This window comes from Capra hircus, chromosome 6 (genome assembly GCF_001704415.2).
Source record: "Capra hircus breed San Clemente chromosome 6, ASM170441v1, whole genome shotgun sequence".
Taxonomy (NCBI): Eukaryota; Metazoa; Chordata; class Mammalia; order Artiodactyla; family Bovidae; genus Capra; species Capra hircus.
The window spans coordinates 14995424-15014119 of record NC_030813.1 but is presented as its reverse complement, the minus strand read 5'-3'; the positions used below and the strand labels follow the sequence as shown (position 1 = coordinate 15014119).

At 40.0% G+C, this 18696-nt stretch overlaps 1 long non-coding RNA gene across 1 annotated transcript; it reads left to right on the top strand.

Moving 5' to 3' along the window:
* LOC108636272 lies at nucleotides 279-16920 on the top strand. Its single transcript, XR_001918245.1, has 3 exons — nucleotides 279-320; nucleotides 3055-3091; nucleotides 16843-16920. It is a non-coding gene; the product is annotated as an uncharacterized LOC108636272 (long non-coding RNA).

The window sequence follows — 18696 nt, the reverse complement described above, 5'->3', positions numbered from 1 at the left end:
TTGTTTGCAGTGCTCAGATTCCCATCAATGAAAACTGAGACTGACATTTGGAGCGCCTAAACATGGCACCTCTATGTGACCTGGTTTCCTCCACAGCAAGGCAGTCACAGGGTAGTTAAATTTCTTGAATCATTGCCCGTGGCTCCCAGTCCAAGTTCTCCAAATAACAAGGAGGAAAGCTGGGTCTCCTTTTCTGAGCTAGTCTTGGAAGTCATGTGGTGTCACTGCCACTAGATTTGTTTGGTTGTAACTCACTAGCCCAACCAGATTCAAGAGGAGGAGACACAGACTCCACTTTCAGAGAGTCACACTGTATACGAGTAAGTGGGATAGGAAATACTGTCATGACCATTTTCGGAAAATACAGCCTATAGCAGAGCTTATGTCGGAGAAGGCAATGGCACCCCACTCCAGTACTCTTGCCTGGAAAATCCCATGGATGGGGGAGCCTGGTGGGCTTCAGTCCATGGGGTTGTGAAGAGTCGGACACGGCTGAGTGACTTCACTTTCACTTTTCAGTTTCCTGCATTGGAGAAGGAAATGGCAACCCACTCCAGTGTTCTTGCCTGCAGAATCCCAGGGATGGGGGAGCCTGGTGGGCTGCCGTCTATGGGGTCGCACAGAGTCGGACACGACTGAAGCGACTTAGCAGCAGCAGCAGCAGCAGTAGCAGAGCTTATGCAACTTTTCCTTTTATAGCCAGTCACTTCTGAGGTAATCTTTTTAAAAGTCCCTAAATCTAATTATTAACATATACTGGTGAATCCCAAAGTTATATCTCCAGTCCTGACTTCTGCCCTGAATTCTGCATATGAATATTCAATTCTCTACTCGAACAGTAGCAACCCTTGCTCTCTCCACACCCAAGTCCTGGTAATTAAAAATGTTCCTTGGGGGCAAAATTATTCCCAGGTGAAAGGCATTGGTCTAAAGTTATTTTGATTAATTGGTAATAAGGTTCTATTTAGTAATATTAAAAAGTTTAAACTGTAGCTTGCTTGCTTTGCTTAAAGTTCATTTCTTTGGTTGTTTCAAATCCATAAACACACTTTAATGGAGAATTGATTTCAGAGTCCTATTGGTAACTACAGTTTTTAAAAATGACTGTTGCTAGTATGATTTTCCTGGCTGCTATGAATGAAGCCACTGGATAAGAGAAAGAACTGTGCACTGTTATAATTAGTGTGTCTGTTTTAAACTGCATATCATTTTACAGAGTTTTGACCCATGGGCTTTGAAAACAAAAGAAAGACTAGGATTAAGAATTCAGCAATGAGTTGTAGAATATTTTTGTCAAGGTAAATTAATCTTTCTTTCATGTTAATCCTTTTGCTTCACTCCATTCTCTTTGAGCTTTCATAGAAAATTTCCTACATGTTCGTGTTATCCATGCTATCTTTCTTTAATTGTAAAATTCATAAGGTAAAGAAAATCAGTTTTCATGCTATTTTTCAAAACACCAGTCATCATGCTTCAGAATTATTTTTGTTGCTTCTGCTGAAGATAATGTTGACACTATATAACCACATGCCAGACATAAATAGTGAAATGACAATTATATCTGTGTACGATAGAATGGCTCTCTGGCTGTTTTTAGCTTCACTGGAGTCCTCTGCAATCAGATAAAACTGTGCTCAGAGTGGCCCTAAGAAGCTTCTTGCTTCTGGAGCAATTCTGGAAAGAATCGGTGTATTTTTTTTAAACATTAGAGTCAGAAGAAAGTCTTCTGTCATTATTCGTTAGAAAAGTGCTTCCTGCTTCCATGTTAAAGGAGAAATAGAACTGTTTTAATTTAGTGATTTTTTTCATGGTTTTCTAGGGTAGAGTTTCCATTTCTTTCTGAAGCTAAAATTAACAAAGCAAATTTCTACTGTGTACATTACTTACAAATGTGAATTATATGTATAATTCTATATATATGTAATTATATATATAATACTATATATGAAACTGATATATATATATATTTTTTTCCTTATTAGCTGGATGTGACTTTAGTCATGTTACTTAATATTTTTTACATAGTGATGATAATGGGATTTACCCTAAATAATTTGTTTTAAATATAGTATGAATATAACATATAGGTACTTATACTATTAGTGGGCTTCCCTGGTGACTCAGGAGGTAAAGAGTCTACCTGCAATGCAGGAGACCCGGGTTTGATCCCTGGGTTTGACGATCCTCGGGAAAAGCGAACAGCTACCCACTCCAGTATTCTCGCCTGGAGAATTCCATGGACAGAGGAGTCTGGCGGGTTACAGGCCATGGGTTTGGAAAGAGTTGGACATGACTGAGCTAGAATATTGTACACAACAATGCTGTGTACCGTATTCCTAGCTGTTCTTAGGCTAGGTACAATAAACGTAGCTATTAATAGGCAACAATGGGAGAGAATAAGAAGGAGGGCCCGGAGGGAACGCTCCCCTAGATGGGTGGTGAGGGAAGGCCTCTTTGGGGAAGTGGGATCAGAGTCGTGACTGGAGGGCTGGCGGAACTTAGTCTGTGCCAGGCTTCCCTATGTAAGGGGAGCATACAGGTGAGATACATCTGCCTGCCTAAATGTAGATAGCATGCTTGCCAGTGTCTTGGTTCTCCATATCCCTTTTGCCAACACACTAGGAAAAGGGGTTTCAAAAATCATGCTGATGCTTTTTCACTGATCGACTTAATTACGGACCAACCGCAAGTGGAGAAGACCTCTAGACCACTGACTTTAACTTAGGTTTTGAGTTAGTTTGAGTTAGGGTTCAAAGAAGTCGTCTGGGACATGAAAATGAAATCAGGGATGTGTAATAACAAAACCAGTAATTTAGAACTAGGCTAAGCCTGACAAAATTCTCTCCTTGCTGGCAGCTGCAGCTGTCTGGGTCTCTAGAGGTGCATCGTACTAACTGAAGTGTGACTTTTAAATTTTAAACCAAGAAAAACAAAGCAACTCCACTGTCTTTGGTTTTGTTTTGAAAGTTAATTAAAAAAAATGAAAATAAAAATAATGTATGCATGAAATATACAGAAAGTTATGAGAACTAAAACTTACCCTCTCTTTTTCAGGACCCTGCCTCTGTTCCCAGTAGTCTCTTCAAAGAAGGTAACCATTGAGGCTTCATATGTATTCTTTTGTAGAAAAATATAGTTGCATCTATCAGCACAGATACTATATCTATGCATGTATGTGTGTGTGTGTGTATATATATATGTATTATTTGAAGTTTTTACAAATATGGTTGAACTATAGTATAAAAGTTGATATATACGTTACTTTTTCATTTAATCAAATGGCTATAGAAATGAACTTTTTAAATGGCTACATAATGTCATTTTTACATGGCTTATAATGTTTCATGATGATATCACAATATATTTACATGTTTTAATTGAAGCTTTTTTTTGTTTGTTTTTTTTCGGCCACATGGAGAGGCTGGCAGGATCTCATTTCTTACTGGGGGATTGAAGCTGTGCCATGGCAGAGAAAGCACTGAGTCCTGTTAGACCACCAGGGAACTCCCTTTCACAATATGCTTGACCATAATAATATGCTTGACCATTAATAAGCCTTTGAGTTATTTTCCTGCTTAGTCTTACTATACCTAAGCCTGAAAAGAACATCTTAATCAATGGGAACATAATTTTTTCAGTAGTCAGCTCCTAATAATGGAAATGTTTAGAAAAAAGATATTTATTTATTGCTGATTTTGAACATTATTACTAAATTGCACTAAAAAATTTACACCTATTAAAATTCCTATCAAAAGGATCAGAATTCCTCATTGTGGCTTTAACAATGGATATTACAACCTTTAAAAAGTGTGTCAGTCTGATAGATGAAAACTTATATGTGTTTTACATTTCTTAAGTTGTGAATCAGATTGAGAATCTTTTTGCGCATTGACCATTTTGTTTCTATATCTGAAGATCTGCCTATTTATGTTAATTGATCATTTTTCTATTATTCCCCCCGCCCCCCCGCCTTTGGACTTTTCCTTGCCAACTTGTACAAACATCATGTAAATTAGAAAATTAACTCTTTATCAAAATAGTTAAAACTCTTTTTCTTTCCCTTTACCATTAATTTTTTAGCTCTGTTTATATTTTTTGGCATTTTCCTTTACAGTTTCTCAGTTTTGTGTCATGTTGGGGAAGGCCTTTCACATTACAAAATTAAAGAAATATTTCCCCATGCTTTTTCTTAATTCTTTTATGGTTTCATTTTGTAATTCAAAATCTTTGATCCATCTGGAATTTATTTTGACACAAGGGGTAATTTTCTTTTCAAAATGATGAGGCAGTTGTCACCACACTATTTATTGAATAATATGTAAGTGACTCATTATTATTTTAGTGAAGTGTGTTGGCTTAGATTTTGGAATCAGAGAAGAACTAAATCCAAACCTTGGTGTGGTTTTTCTTACTTGGTCTTTAATGTATGGTTAATACTTCAGGGTCACAATGTCTTGTCTGAAATCATTGTCATTGCCAAATTGTTCCCCTAGAGATTTCAGAACATTGAAGATCCACCTGCATCCCCAGGGTTGAACCTACTAACTGGTAGGCTTGCATGCCTGCTAAGTCGCTTCAGTCGCGTCCTACTCTGCATGACCCTATAAACTGTAGCCCATCAGGCTTCTCTGTCCATGGGATTCTCTAGGCAAGAATACTGGAGGGAGTTGCCATTCCCTCCTCCAGAGGATCTTCCCAATCCAGGGATCGAACTCCTTTCTCTTACATCCCCTACATTGGCAGGTGGGTTCTTTACCACTAATGCCACCTGGGAGGCTTACATAGTGCCAAGTCATGGTGTGGACGGGGAAGCCTGATGCTGCAGTCCATGGGGTTGCAAACAGTTGGACACAACTGAGCGACTAAACTGAACTGAACTGAAGTCATGGTGGTTGTCATCTCCTCTTTCTAGCATCCATCAAGATACCCTATTTTATCAGGTCTCTGGTTGTTGATCTACTTAGATTTCTTTCAAACACGAATGGTCTTCATTCTCTTAGATAATCTCAGCTCTCCACTCTTTCAGTGACTTTTGAATGCCTCTCCTGGAGCAGGACAGCTTTCTTGGTTCTCCTGAGCCTGTCTCCTGGTCCCGGTGGGACCACTGGGAACTTTGCACAACTATCTCAGACCCTTTGACCTGGAATTTCCACACCACCGTCTTTATTCTGGTGTCTTCTGTGCAGAGCTCATGGAGGCGGTAGGGCGGAGGAGGTGCTGGAATTCTCTTTGAGGCTTTCAGGCTCCCTGTCTCCACCCACAGAGGCCCTCCCTGCCAGCTCTCTGACAGTATCTGCAGGCTCCAGGCCTCCTCCTGTTATCACCCCTCCTCTAGTTCAGACTCCCAGAGGAGCTCAAACACCATTGTTTCCATGTTCTATCTCCCTCCTAGTGGCAAACTTCATCTAGTCCAGGGTTGGTGGGTAGGAAGAACTGGTTCTGACTGGAAAATACCTATCATTCCAGATCTTTTTGTCCTAGGCCTGGATTTCAGTCATTAAATCTCCAAAGCCAAGGATCGAGCTCTTTTGTTCTCTTCTCCAAAGTGTCAACCCTACCCTAAGGCCAAGAATATCTCAAAGAATTTGAATAGGGAAGGGACACAGATTAAGAAAGCATTACTGAGGAGAGAGCACATTCGTTAATATGTTACAATATGATTCCTCTGTGTTATTAATTGTATTTGACACCATAGAAAAGCCAACTATGAAGACTTAGAAACAAAAGATTAAGCAAAACAAATTTTTTTTGTGTGTGCAATTTTAAGGGTTTCATAATCACCTATATAGAAAATGCCAACATAGGAAGTTTGCTGAGTTTGATGGACATTAGCTAAATGAAGGTTCTATATTCTCTGCTAAATGTGCTTCATTATTAGCTGTTTCTGTCCTGTCTTGCCTCCCAAAGATTCACGTTTTTATAACTAACACCTTGTCCACAGAAAATCTCTCAGTCCTCATAGAAAAGCCCCTAGATATTCATTTGCGTGATATAGTCTCCCTTTGCCAAGAACTTGTCTATAAAAATGTTCACATCTGGGTCTAAATAAACAACCCTCTCCATAATTGTATAAGACTCTGGAACTCTCCCAATGTTCAAAATAGCATGGTCTCTTATTGTTAGGGGAAGCACACTGACTGAAGTCGCCCACCCTGGCCAGGCTCCCTAGTAACCATCTGCATGAGTTTTTTTTTTATGACAAGAGGTCCTGGTAAGGAACATGGAACTAATAAGCCACCACCAACCGGAAAAGTTCGGGAAAGGTCAAAAGGAGACACCACGTGTCAGAACACCTCCCAGAATCCCTCTTGGTAGCATCCATCTTGGCTGAGCAATGTGTGCACCACCAGGAAGGACTCTTGAGCCAGAATGATTGGCCAAAGACAGCCCGGAAACGAATCCCATCACCATAAAACCTGAGACTGTGAGCCATGTGGCAGAGCAGTTCTCCTGGGTTCCCTTACCCTACTGCTCTCTGTTCGGATGGATGGCAGAGACTTTTTTCCAATAAAGTCACTTGCTTTGTCAGCATGTGTCTCCTCAGACAATTCTTTTCTGAGTGTTAGACAAGAGTCCACTCTTGGGGCCCTGGAAGGGGGCCCCTTTTCCTACAACATTATCATCTAAAACTTTTGTTAAAAAAATGCAATTTGGAGTGGGTCTGATTTATTCTTAATTACTCAGATTTATTTTCTCTTTTGTATTTTGAATATTCTAGATTCTGGCAGTAATGAATTTCATAAGAGGCAACATTTTGTTGCTTATCAAAATAATTTGCAAGAACAAACTAAGGCTTTAAAATTGAATACAAAACATTTAAAATTACTTTATAGGGAATCAAGGATTTTCACTTATAATTATTTTGCACTATGAAATGCATAGTTTTTGACTGCTTGAAAATATCTCAGTCACTAAAAGTAAGATTTGTTTTAGGTTTCCCAAAGCCAAGAAAATTTAAGCATAATGTTCCACTGACAATTTTGGCAGTAGGTCTATATAATTCTTGGAGTTAAATGTGGATTACTAATTACAGTTATAGCTACTAAATTGTTTCCAAGTGGGTTTATTTCATATTCAATGGTGCCCCAGAGGAGGAATCTTTTATCTATAAAGCTGTCATAGATAAGCAACATAGTCAAAACACTCTCTCCGATGAAAATTTATTTTTAACTTGAAAGAACATATCATACTGACCACCCACTCACTGATTGTGAATTTTACTGGCACATGGAATCATAGCTGCAAAATTAACTAAATCACTTTTGCTAGGAATTCAAGGTAAGCTAAGTCCATTTGGGATCTTGTCCAAGAAAATCTATTTAGTGTAAACACTAGAGAAGAACATTTGAAAACTTTTCACCTATACGTGGAGTCTTGGTAGACAAGGAACTTAATGACAGCGTCATGGCAAGTTCCCAGTAAGGTAATTTAATTTGTTAAATTAAATAATTAAATTTATTCCTCTTGTGCCTTGGGGTGGTAAGGAGGAGGTGGGGATGTGGATAAAAAAGAACACAGTATAAATGGGTGCTTATTTTAAAGTCTGGTTGATGATGCTTTAACAGCAGGTCATACATTAATTACAGGAAATCTTGCAATTGAGGAAAACTGTTAAAGAGAGAAGACTCATTTTTCATTACAAATTCATTTATGTTGTGAAAGAAAAGGACATTGTATGAAGTTTTGATTTGGAGAAACCAATATCAGAATTATGTTACCAGTTACCTATAATCAGATTGTGGCATTTTTATACAACAATGATATTGATACTGGCACTCAAATTGACAGTGCTTAAGAATTAACTAAAATTTCTCATATGGTAGGGAGCACACATGTGCACACACACATACACAATGGAAAGTTTCCATAAAACTTTAAATTTGGCTCTTGGTGTCTCATTTATTCTTAACAAGTGGAGTAAATAGGTAAAAATAATATCATTTAAGGAGGCAAATAAATATTTAGAAAAGGAACTGAAAAATGATGTTTTAGATATTTGTACCTAGACAGGAAAACATTTAAGCTTAAAAAAATTGATGGTCAAATGAGAATTGCTTAATTTCTGTAGTTCAGTTAAGGAACTCAGGAAACAAAAAGGCAAAATGTATTGTGTTAGTATTTTGGTGGAGTTTTTGAGTAACAAATGTGTATATTCTGTTTGCAAAAATAGAAAAGCTAATGGTGACAATTAAAATTTTTTTTTCTGTGATATTTTTAGCTTGTTTTAAAAAATTAATGTTGTTCAATTTATAGAGTCAAGAAAATGAAAAAACTCATCATAACAGATTTACAGTGAAAAATAGTGATTGTCCTACTATTTAAAATCCCAAGAAATTTTTCTGCTTTCAGCTGTAATTTTGACAAAGAAAGTGACTACAGAAATTATAGTCCATCAGCCAGTTAGTCCTCTGTTACTCTTTAAAAAACGCTTCTTGGCTGATTCATGTACAAATTCTGATACAAAAAGTATATCAATTAGTAGGCTTACTATCTTTTTTGTAGAACTTTGAAATTGTGATGAGAAAAGTCCACTACTGTGGACTCAGCAATGTCCAATTCTTTTGCGACCCCATGGACTGTAGCCTGGTGCCTCCTCTGTGCATGGAATTCTCCAGGAAAGAATACTGGAGTGGGTTGCCATTCCCTTCTCTAGGGATCTCCCTGATCCAGGGACTGGACCTGGATCTCCTGTTGTTGCAGGAAGATTCTTTACTGTCTGAGCCATCATGATGAGAAAATTTTCCCCCCAATTCATCTCTTGTAAACCACAAAATAATAGAACTTTGATTTATTCTATATGATATATTTTTGGAGGGAATTAGTATATAGAATGTAACTTACTTATCTGTGGAAGGGCAAGGAAGAGAATTCATAAAAAACTGTATTGGAAACCAAGCTGAGGAGACTTGGCAATACATTTGGGCCAAATTCCCATTCCATATAATTCACTATGAGAATTCAAGTTACATAGGGCAGCAATTAGACACAGAGGAACAGTTAAGTCTTCTCCTAACTTGACATTTTTATAGTTTCTCCCACCACACACACTCTTTTAAGTAGTTATTTGCAGGTTTACCAGTGAGAGCTATACGTATTTGAATATGTTCAATGAAATATTTAGTTATGATAGTAAGTAAATAAAGTTGTTTGAGGTCTACCTTGCTTACATGTCTCCCTTCTCTGATTTTCACAACCATTCCACAGGCTCCTGTTCATTTAAAGTAACTTCACTTTCTAAAAGTGTGTTTGCTATTTAAAAGGCAGAAAACCTTTAACACAGAAAAAGTTTAGGGAAACAAATAGGAAGAGTGTAAGGGGTGAATGAAGTAGTGAACTCTATCGACTGGGTCGGTTAGTGCTGCACAGGATACCAGGTATTATCAGGCCTCCAGGATCCCAGAGTCAGATGAGATACAGCAATGCAATTTATACATTTTTATAGTATGTGAAAAGATAGAAGTATTAATAAAGTGCTATGGAAACAAGGAGCGGCAGCTGCGTGGGCACAGGAGGGCCGAGAGGAGCTATTCCACGTTCAAGGTCAGGAGGGGCAGTGGTGAGGAGATACCCCACGTCCAAGGTGAGAGAAACCCAAGTAAGATGGTAAGTGTTGCAAGAGGGCATCAGAGGGCAGACACACTGAAATCATACTCACAGAAAACTAGCCAATCTGATCACATGGACCACAGCCTTGTCTAACTCAGTGAAACTAAGCCATGCCCGTGGGGCCACCCATGACGGGCGGGTCATGGTGGAGAGGTCTGATAGAATGTGGTCCACTGGAGAAGGGAATTGCAAACCACTTCAGCATTCTTGCCTTGAGAACCCCATGAACAGTATGAAAAGGCAAAATGATAGGCTACTGAGAGAGGAACTCCCCAGGTAGGTAGGTGCCCAATATGCTACAGGAGATCAGTGGAGAAATAACTCCAGAAAGAATGAAGGGATGGAGCCAAAGCAAGAACAATACCCAGTTGTGGATGTGACTGGTGATAGAAGCAAGGTCCAATGCTGTAAGAGCAATATTGCATAGGAACCTGGAATGTCAGGTCCATGAATCAAGGCAAATTGGAAGTGGTCAAACAGGAGATGGCAAGAGTGAATGTTGACATTCTAGGAATCAGCAAACTAAAATGGACTTGATGGGTGAATTTAACTCTGATGACCATTATATCTACTAAAGTGGGCAGGAATCCCTTAGGAGAAATGGAGTAGCCACATGGTCAACAAAAGAGTCTGAAATGTAGCCTTGGATGCAATCTCAAAAATGACAGAATGAACTCTGTTCATTTCCAAGGCAAACCATTCAATATCATGGTAATCAAAGCCTATGCCCCAACCAGTAACACTGAAGAAGCTGAAGTTGAACGGTTCTGTGAAGACCTACAAGACCTTTTAGAATTAACTTCCAAAAAAGATGTCCTTTTCATTATAGGGGACTGGAATGCAAAAGTAGAAAGTCAAGAAACACCTGGAATAACAGGCAAATTTGGCCTTGGAACATGGAACGAAGCAGGGCAAAGGCTAGTAGAGTTTTGCCAAGAGAACACACTGGTCATAGCAAACACCCTGTTCCAACAACACAAGAGAAGACTCTACACATGGACATCACCAGATGGTCAACACCAAAATCAGATTGATTATATTCTTTGCAGCCAAAGATGGAGAAGCTCTATTCAGTCAGCAAAAACAAGACTGGGAGCTGACTGTGGCTCAGATCATGAACTCCTTATTGCCAAATTCAGACTTAAATTGAAGAAAGTAGGGAAAACGACTAGACCATTCAGTTCAGTTCAGTTCAGTTCAGTTCAGTCACGCAGTCATGTCCAACTATTTGTGACCCCATGAATTGCAGCACGCCAGGCCTCCCTGTCCATCACCAGCTCCCGGAGTTCACTCAGACTCACGTCCATCGAGTCAGTGATGCCATCCAGCCATCTCATCCTCTGTCGTCCCCTTCTCCTCCTGCCCACAATCCCTCCCAGCATCAGAGTCTTTTCTAATGAGTCAGCTCTTCGCATGAGGTGGCCAAGTACTGGAGTTTCAGCTTTAGCATCATTCCTTCCAAAGAAATCCCAGGGCTGATCTTCAGAATGGACTGGTTGGATCTCCTTGCAGTCCAAGGGACTCTCAAGAGTCTTCTCCAACACCACAGTTGAAAAGCATCAATTCTTCAGTGCTCAGCCTTCTTCACAGTCCAACTCTCACATCCATACATGACCACTGGAAAAACCATAGCCTTGACTAGATGGACCTTAGTCGGCAAAGTAATGTCTCTGCTTTTGAATATGCTCTCTAGGTTGGTCATAACTTTTCTTCCAAGGAGTAAGTGTCTTTTAATATCATGGCTGCAGTCACCATCTGCAGTGATTTTGGAGCCCCAAAAAATAAAGTCTGACACTGTTTCCACTCTTTCCCCATCTATTTCCCATGAAGTGATGGGACTGGATGCCATGATCTTTGTTTTCTGAATGTTGAGCTTTAAGCCAACTTTTTACTCTCCTCTTTCACTTTCATCAAGAGGCTTTTTAGTTCCTCTTCACTTTCTGTCATAAGGGTGGTGTCATCTGTATATCTGAGGTTATTGATATTTCTCCTGGCAATCTTGATTCCTGCTTGTGTTTCTTCCAGTCCAGTGTTTCTCATGATGTACTCTGCATATAAGTTAAATAAGCAGGGTAACAATATACAGCCTTGATGAGCTAAATCAAATCCCTTATGACTATACAGTGGAAGTGAGAAACAGATTCAAGGGACTAGATCTGATAGACAGAGTGCCTGATGAACTATGGACAGAGGTTCGTGACGTTATACAGGAGGCAGTGGTCAAGACCATCCCCAAGAAAAAGAAATGCAAAAGGGCAAAATGGCTGTCTGAGGAGGCCTTACAAATAGCTGTGAAAAGAAGAGAAGTGAAAAGCAAAGGAGAAAAGGAAAGATATAAGCATCTGAATGCAGAGTTCCAAAGAATAGCAAGAAGAGATAAGAAAGCCTTCCTCAGTGATCAATGCAAAGAAATAGAGGAAAACAACAGAATGGGAAAGAATAGAGATCGCTTGAAGAAAATTGGAGATACCAAGGGAATACTTCATGCAGAGGTGGGCTTGATAAAGGACAGAAATGGTCTGGACCTAACAGAAGCAGAAGATATTAAGAAGAGGTGGCAAGAATACACAGAAGAACTGTACAAAAAAGATCTTCATGACCCAGATCATCACGATGGTGTGATCATTCACCTAGAGCCAGACATCCTGGAATGTGAACTCAAGTGGGCCTTAGAAAGCATCACTAGGAACAAAGCTAGTGGAGGTGATGGAATTCCAGTTGAGCTTTCAAATCCTAAAAGATGATGCTGTGAAAGTGCTGCACTCAATATGCCAGCAAATTTGGAAAACTCAGCAGTAGCCACAGGCCTGGAAAAGGTCAGTTTTCATTTCAATCTCAAAGAAAGGCAATGCCAAAGAACGTTCAAACTACCACACAGTTGCACTCATCTCATACACTAGTAAAGTAATGCTCAAAATTCTCCAAGCCAGGCTTCAGCAATATGTGAACCGTGAACTTCCAGATGTTCAAACTGGTTTTAGAAAAGGCAGAGGAACCAGAGATCGAATTGCCAACATGCACTGGATCATGGAAAAAGGAAGAGAGTTCCAGAAAAACATCTTTCTGCTTTGTTGACTATGCCAAAGCCTTTGACTGTGTGGGTCACAATAAACTGTGGAAAATTCTGAAAGAGATGGGAATACCAGACCACCTGATCTGCCTCCTGAGAAACCTATTTGCAGGTTAGGAAGTAACATTTAGACCTGGACATGGAACAGCAGACTGGTTCCAAATAGGAAAAGGAGTACGTCAAGGCTGTATATTGTCACCCTGCTTAGTTAACTTCTATGCAGAGTACATCATGAGAAACGCTGGGCTGGAAGAAGTGCAAGCTGGAATCAAGATTGCCAGGAGAAATATCAATAACCTCAGATATGCAGATGACACCACCCTTATGGCAGAAAGTGAAGAAAAACTAAACAGCCTCTTGATGAAAGTGAAAGAGGAGAGTGAAAAAGTTGGCTTAGAGCTCAACTTTCAGAAAATGAAGATCATGACCTCTGGTCCCATCACCTCATGGCAAATAGATAGAGAAACAGTGGAAACAGTGCCAGACTTTATTTTTTTGGGCTCCAAAATCACTGCAGATGGTGATTGCAGCCATGAAATTAAAAGACGCTTACTCCTTGGAAAGAAAGTTATGACCAACCTAGATAGCATATTAAAAAGAAGACATTACTTTGCCAACAAATGTCCATCTGGTCAAGGCTATGGTTTTTCCAGTGGTCATGTATGGATGTGAGAGCTGGACTGTGAAGAAGGCTGAGCGCTGAAGAATTGATGCTTTTGAACTGTGGTGTTGGAGGACTCTTGAGAGTCCCTTGGACTGCAAGGAGATCCAACCAGTCCATTCTAAAGTAGATCAGCCCAGGGTGTTCATTGGAAGGAATGATGCTGAAGCTGAAACTCCAGTACTTTGGCCACCTCATGCGAAGAGTTGACTCATTGGAAAAGACTCTGATGCTGGGAGGGATTGTGGGCAGGAGGAGAAGGAGATGACAGAGGATGAGATGGCTAGATGGCATCACTGACTCGATGGACATGATTTTGATGAACTTCGGGAGTTGGTGATGAACAGGAAGTCCTGGCTGGCGTGCTGCAATTCATGGGGTCACAAAGAATCTGACATGACTGAGTGACTGAATGGAAACATGAAATAGGGAGTGATAGTTCTGACTTGGTGTTGCTTGGATTTGGGTTCAGAGGGGAGAAAGTCAGAGCAGGGGATGCTTAGCTAATTTTGAAGAATGAGTAGAATTTTCTGGAAAGTATGTAGGGGGAAGAGCATTCAGGGCAGCGGGAAGTATATGAGCAAATGGATAATGGCAAGAACATTTGCCATGTGTAGAAGGGATTCCCGAGGGTGTGAACATATAGAGGATCAAGAGTGAAGTGACGGAGGGAGAGAGAGAGAGGCCTGGTGCACTGAGTGCCGAGCGTGGGAGAGACAGGGGCCCGAAAGGCAGGTAGAGGCCACATGAGGAGCTTCCATGCTCAGTGTTTTTTTGATTGTTACTCTATCCTCTCTCTCTCTTTTTTTTAAACTGATTTTGGGTCATGGATCCCTTAGAACAATGGTTTGTAAACTTTATTACATATGAGAATCACCTAATTAAAAAATAATTTCAATTATTTTTAAAATTAGGAGATTAAAAAACAATCCAGAAGCCCAGCCACACCCCATAGAATATCTGGGAATGAGACACAGGCTCAGGCTTCTATATTATTTAAAAAAATGAAACACACCAGATGGTTTCTGTGTAAAACAGTGTTTATCAAATTTGTGATCCCAGGATCAGTAGCATTGATATCAGTTGAGAACTTGTTAGAAATGCAAATTCTCAGGCCCAAATCCAGACTACCAAATTCATGGTGGGTCTCAGCAATAAGTTTTAACAGGCTCTTCAGGTGATTTTGATGTATGCTCAAAGTTGAAAATCACTGCCACGGGAATCTGATAAAAGCTGTTAATGTGCTTCCCAGAAAAATGTACTACTTGTTTAATTTCAAATATAATATTAGACAATGTATGGAAACCCTCTTTAGTCCTGTTGCAATTTCCTTCTTGAAAGTCTGGAATCCAGGTTAAGAATTCCTTCTCTAGACAGCAAGAGACACTAACTATTTTTAAGTAAAAGTGAGACGTGATGGACTTTGGAAGTAGAATGATGGCTCTTATAGTATAAAGAATGGAGTGAAATGGGGAGAGTCTGGCATCAGCCAGCTCATCTGGGAAATTATAGGATTATAAACAAAATAGGATATGGTGACATATAAGTTGTGTGTGTTGGTGGAGAGAGATCGGCAAATAATTCCAAGTTTCTAACTTGGCTTGGAGGGAGTGAAGTCTTTTCTGGGAAAAAGATGATAAAAAGGGAAGGGTTGGAGGCAAATAATGATGATTACTGGACACAAATGAGGAAATGTACTAAAAATAGGTCTGAAATTTAGTTGGGGGTATAGACTGTGGATTATTACATAAGAACCATTAGCTTATAAATAAGTAGGTATAGATTGAGATTTCTTATCCTCTCAATATTGACATTTTAGACTGGCTAAATCTTTGTTTCAGAAGGCTATCCTGTGAATTGTAGGATGTTTAGAAGCACTCCTGTCCTCTACCCAATAAGTGACAGTAACCAGCACCTCCTGCAGTTCTAACAACCCTAAAATGTCTCCAGGTCTTGCTTCATATCTCCTGGCTGCAATCAAAGATCTGTTAAGAAGCACTGGTGCAGATGAAACCTGGACAGTAGGTGGGATTGTTACTGACTTAGGGGATGTACGGATGTGAGAGTTGGACCATAAAGAAAGCTGAGTGCTGAAGAATTGGTGCTTTTGAGCTGTGGTGTTGGAGAAGGATCTTGAGAGTCCTTTGAACTGCAAGGAGAGCAAACTAGTCAATCCTAAAGGAAATCAGTCCTGAATATTCATTGGAAGGACTGATGCTGAAGCTGAAACTCCAACACTTTGGCCACATGATGCAAAGAACTGCCTCACTGGAAAAGACCCTGAAGGATTGAAGGCAGGACAAGGGGAGGACAGAGGATGAGAGATGGTTGGATGGCATCACTGACTTGATGGACCTGAGTTTGAGCAAACTCCGAGAGTTGGTGATGGACAGGGAAGCCTGGTGTGCTACGGATCATGGGGTTGCAAAGAGTCAGACATGACTAAGCGACTGAACTGAACTGAGGGGAGGGGCTGGTGGTAGAAGAGGACCCAGCAAGAGTTGAAAACAAGTTCACAAGTTTGGAAGAAAGTGGCATTTTAGGGAGCCAGGAAAGGGCTGAGTTCCCGGAAGAAGGTGGTGGGATGCCAGATACTCCCCAGGAGGATGAGGATTGAGAAGAGGTCTTTGTGTTTGGTGATTTGTGGGTTGTTGTAAAATAGATTCAACAGAGACTTCCTGAATCCCTGAAAGTGATGCTTGCTGTAGCGTGTGGAACAGCAAATAAGAAAAAGTAGAGAATATCAGTTTAGATCACTGAGAGGTTGGTTAGGAAAAGACAGAGGAGAAAAGGCAGAAAGAATAGAGAGATGGCTTATTTTAGGGGAGAGAGGTTTGTAAACATGCTGAGCTGAGAGGAAAGTATCAGTAATTTCAAGTAAACATAGGGTTTTAGGCAGACCCAGAGTCTCTTCTTCACTAAGAGCTCAAAATATGAATAACATTAATTATGAGAGAGAGTGTGATAATCTAAATTATAGCAACAACACACTGAATAATTACAAGTACAGATATCCCTTTAAAAATAATATAGTAATTGCAACAAGACAAGATTGATAAACAGGAGGATGCATTTCATCTATCATACAATAATGTCTCATTTGTGTGATTTTGGCTCTGGCCTGGGTCACCTTAATAATAGTGATGATTTTCTTTTTTTGGCTGCTTCCTTCATCCTTTTCTTTTGATTCTCCATAGCCAACACAAGGGCAAAAGACTCACACCCTGGAGTGAACAAATCTTGTTTTGTTTGCCTTGGGTCTGGGACCACTTTTACAGTAACGTCTCTTCAAGGAAAAATCAAGAGAGAAAAAAGCTTTATTGTATTATTTTGTCAGTAACTTTCTTGTACAAACATTATCTGTATATGAAGAAATCATTGTCTTAAACGTTTTAACTTGTGTGTGTGTGTGCATGTATGCATGTGGCTTGCTTCAGTTTCTGGATTCCCATCATGGCTGTACAATTTAGCTAATGGCCTGGGCATTCTCATTTATTCTTTCCAGATTTCAAGTCCATCATCTGCACAACGAGCAAGTAGGACTCGATAAACTCTGAGGTTGTTTCTGGCTTGAAAATTCTATAATTACATGATTTCCTTTCTGCATTATCTTTGTTTGGTAAGAGCTTGCCTTAATCTGATCCATTCCCCAGTAAAATCTCTCAGACTGACTTGAAGCTCCAATTTTTCCCCTAGTTCTCACACCTTTTTGTTTATTAGGGCATAAGTAATGAGTTCTGAACACTTAAGACTTTTCCCGAGTTCACAGAGGTAGCTCTTCAGGGGTATAGGCAGAGTGAGAAGGAAAAGTAAGGTTTCCCAGTTCTCCACTGCTGTATTTAAATCCAGGAGAACAAGCCACTCTTGAAAAATGTAGAATCTTTGCATAGCCGTCCTTTCTTCAAGAGATCTGAAAGCATTTCCCAAATGTATTGAATGAATCCTTTCCTTTTGAATTCCATTTGCAAACCACTGGGTTGGTAGGTTTTAAGGACATCAATAGAGTGATGTGTGAGTTTGTTTCTACCGCTAGATACCCTAACTGTGATAAAAGGAATCAACCATTTGTAAGAGTGACTCGAGTCCCCAGAGATTGCATTTACAGTTATTAATATGGTTTGTGTTAACACTCTTAATTTTTAGACATCCACTGTTTGTGTTTGTTTAGCTCCCAGTTTTGAATGTTAGAAACTATAATAATAAACTCATCTTAAATCCCCTCACTCTTGTGACTGATCCTCAGTAGGTGGGAAGGATTATCACAGGGGAGTGACTGGCTAGACAATGGATTGTCCTAAATAACAAAGTTTTTCTTGGGATTAAGAGTGGGCAAAGTTTCACTTCTGTCTTGGAACTTTTATTTAATTTTTTTTTCTTTCTTTTCAACCTAAGATATAAATTCCATTCCTACATCAAGCTAAACATATAGCAATGAAGGCTATCACTTTTTTTTTTTTTAAGGTAGTGGTTGTCATTCTTTGCAGGACAGTCTACCCACTGAAATTAAGCAAAATGTTTTTAATTATATGAATTTGTCCCTCACAACATACTGACTCAAGTATTATAATTATGCAAACAGAGTCCAATGTGTTAGTAGGCTAATGTTCACATGACAGATTAGAAATGATTGCTTTGACTTATTTCTGCTGCTAAGTCACGTCAGTCGTGTCCGACTCTGTGTAACTCCATAGACTGCAGCCCACCAGGCTCCACCATCCCTGGGATTCTCCAGGCAAGAACACTGGAGTGGGTTGCCATTTCCTTCTCCAGTGCATGAAAGTGAAAAGTGAAAGTGAAGTTGCTCAGTCCTTTCCAACTCTTTGCGACCCCATGGACTGCAGCCCACCAGGCTCCTCTGTCCATGGGATTTCCCAGGCAAGAGTACTGGAGTGGGTTGCCATTGCCTTCTTAGACATCGAGAAAAAACTAGTGTTTACCAGTTAGGAGAGGGATAGAGGGAGGGTCATCAGAGGGGAGGGAGGGGAAGTGTTATTATGGAATTATATGAAATCATGTGGGTGACACTTTTGAAAACTGTTAAGTACTATCCAATTTGAAGGGAATCCCTGGTGGCTCAGTGGTAAAGAATCCACCTGCAGTAGAGGAGATTGCCACAATGTAGGAAACGAGGGTTCAATATGTGGGTGGGGAAGATCCCCTGGAGAAGGAAATGGCAATCCACTCCTGTATTTTTGTCTGGGAAATCCCAAGGACAGAGGAGCCTGCCAGGCTACAGTCCATGGGGTTGCAATACAGACTTAGAGAAGAAACCACCACCACCATCCAACTGAAAACATCTTTTTGGGCTTCCCTCATGGTTCAGTGATTAAGAATCCACCTTGCAAGGCAAGGGACATTG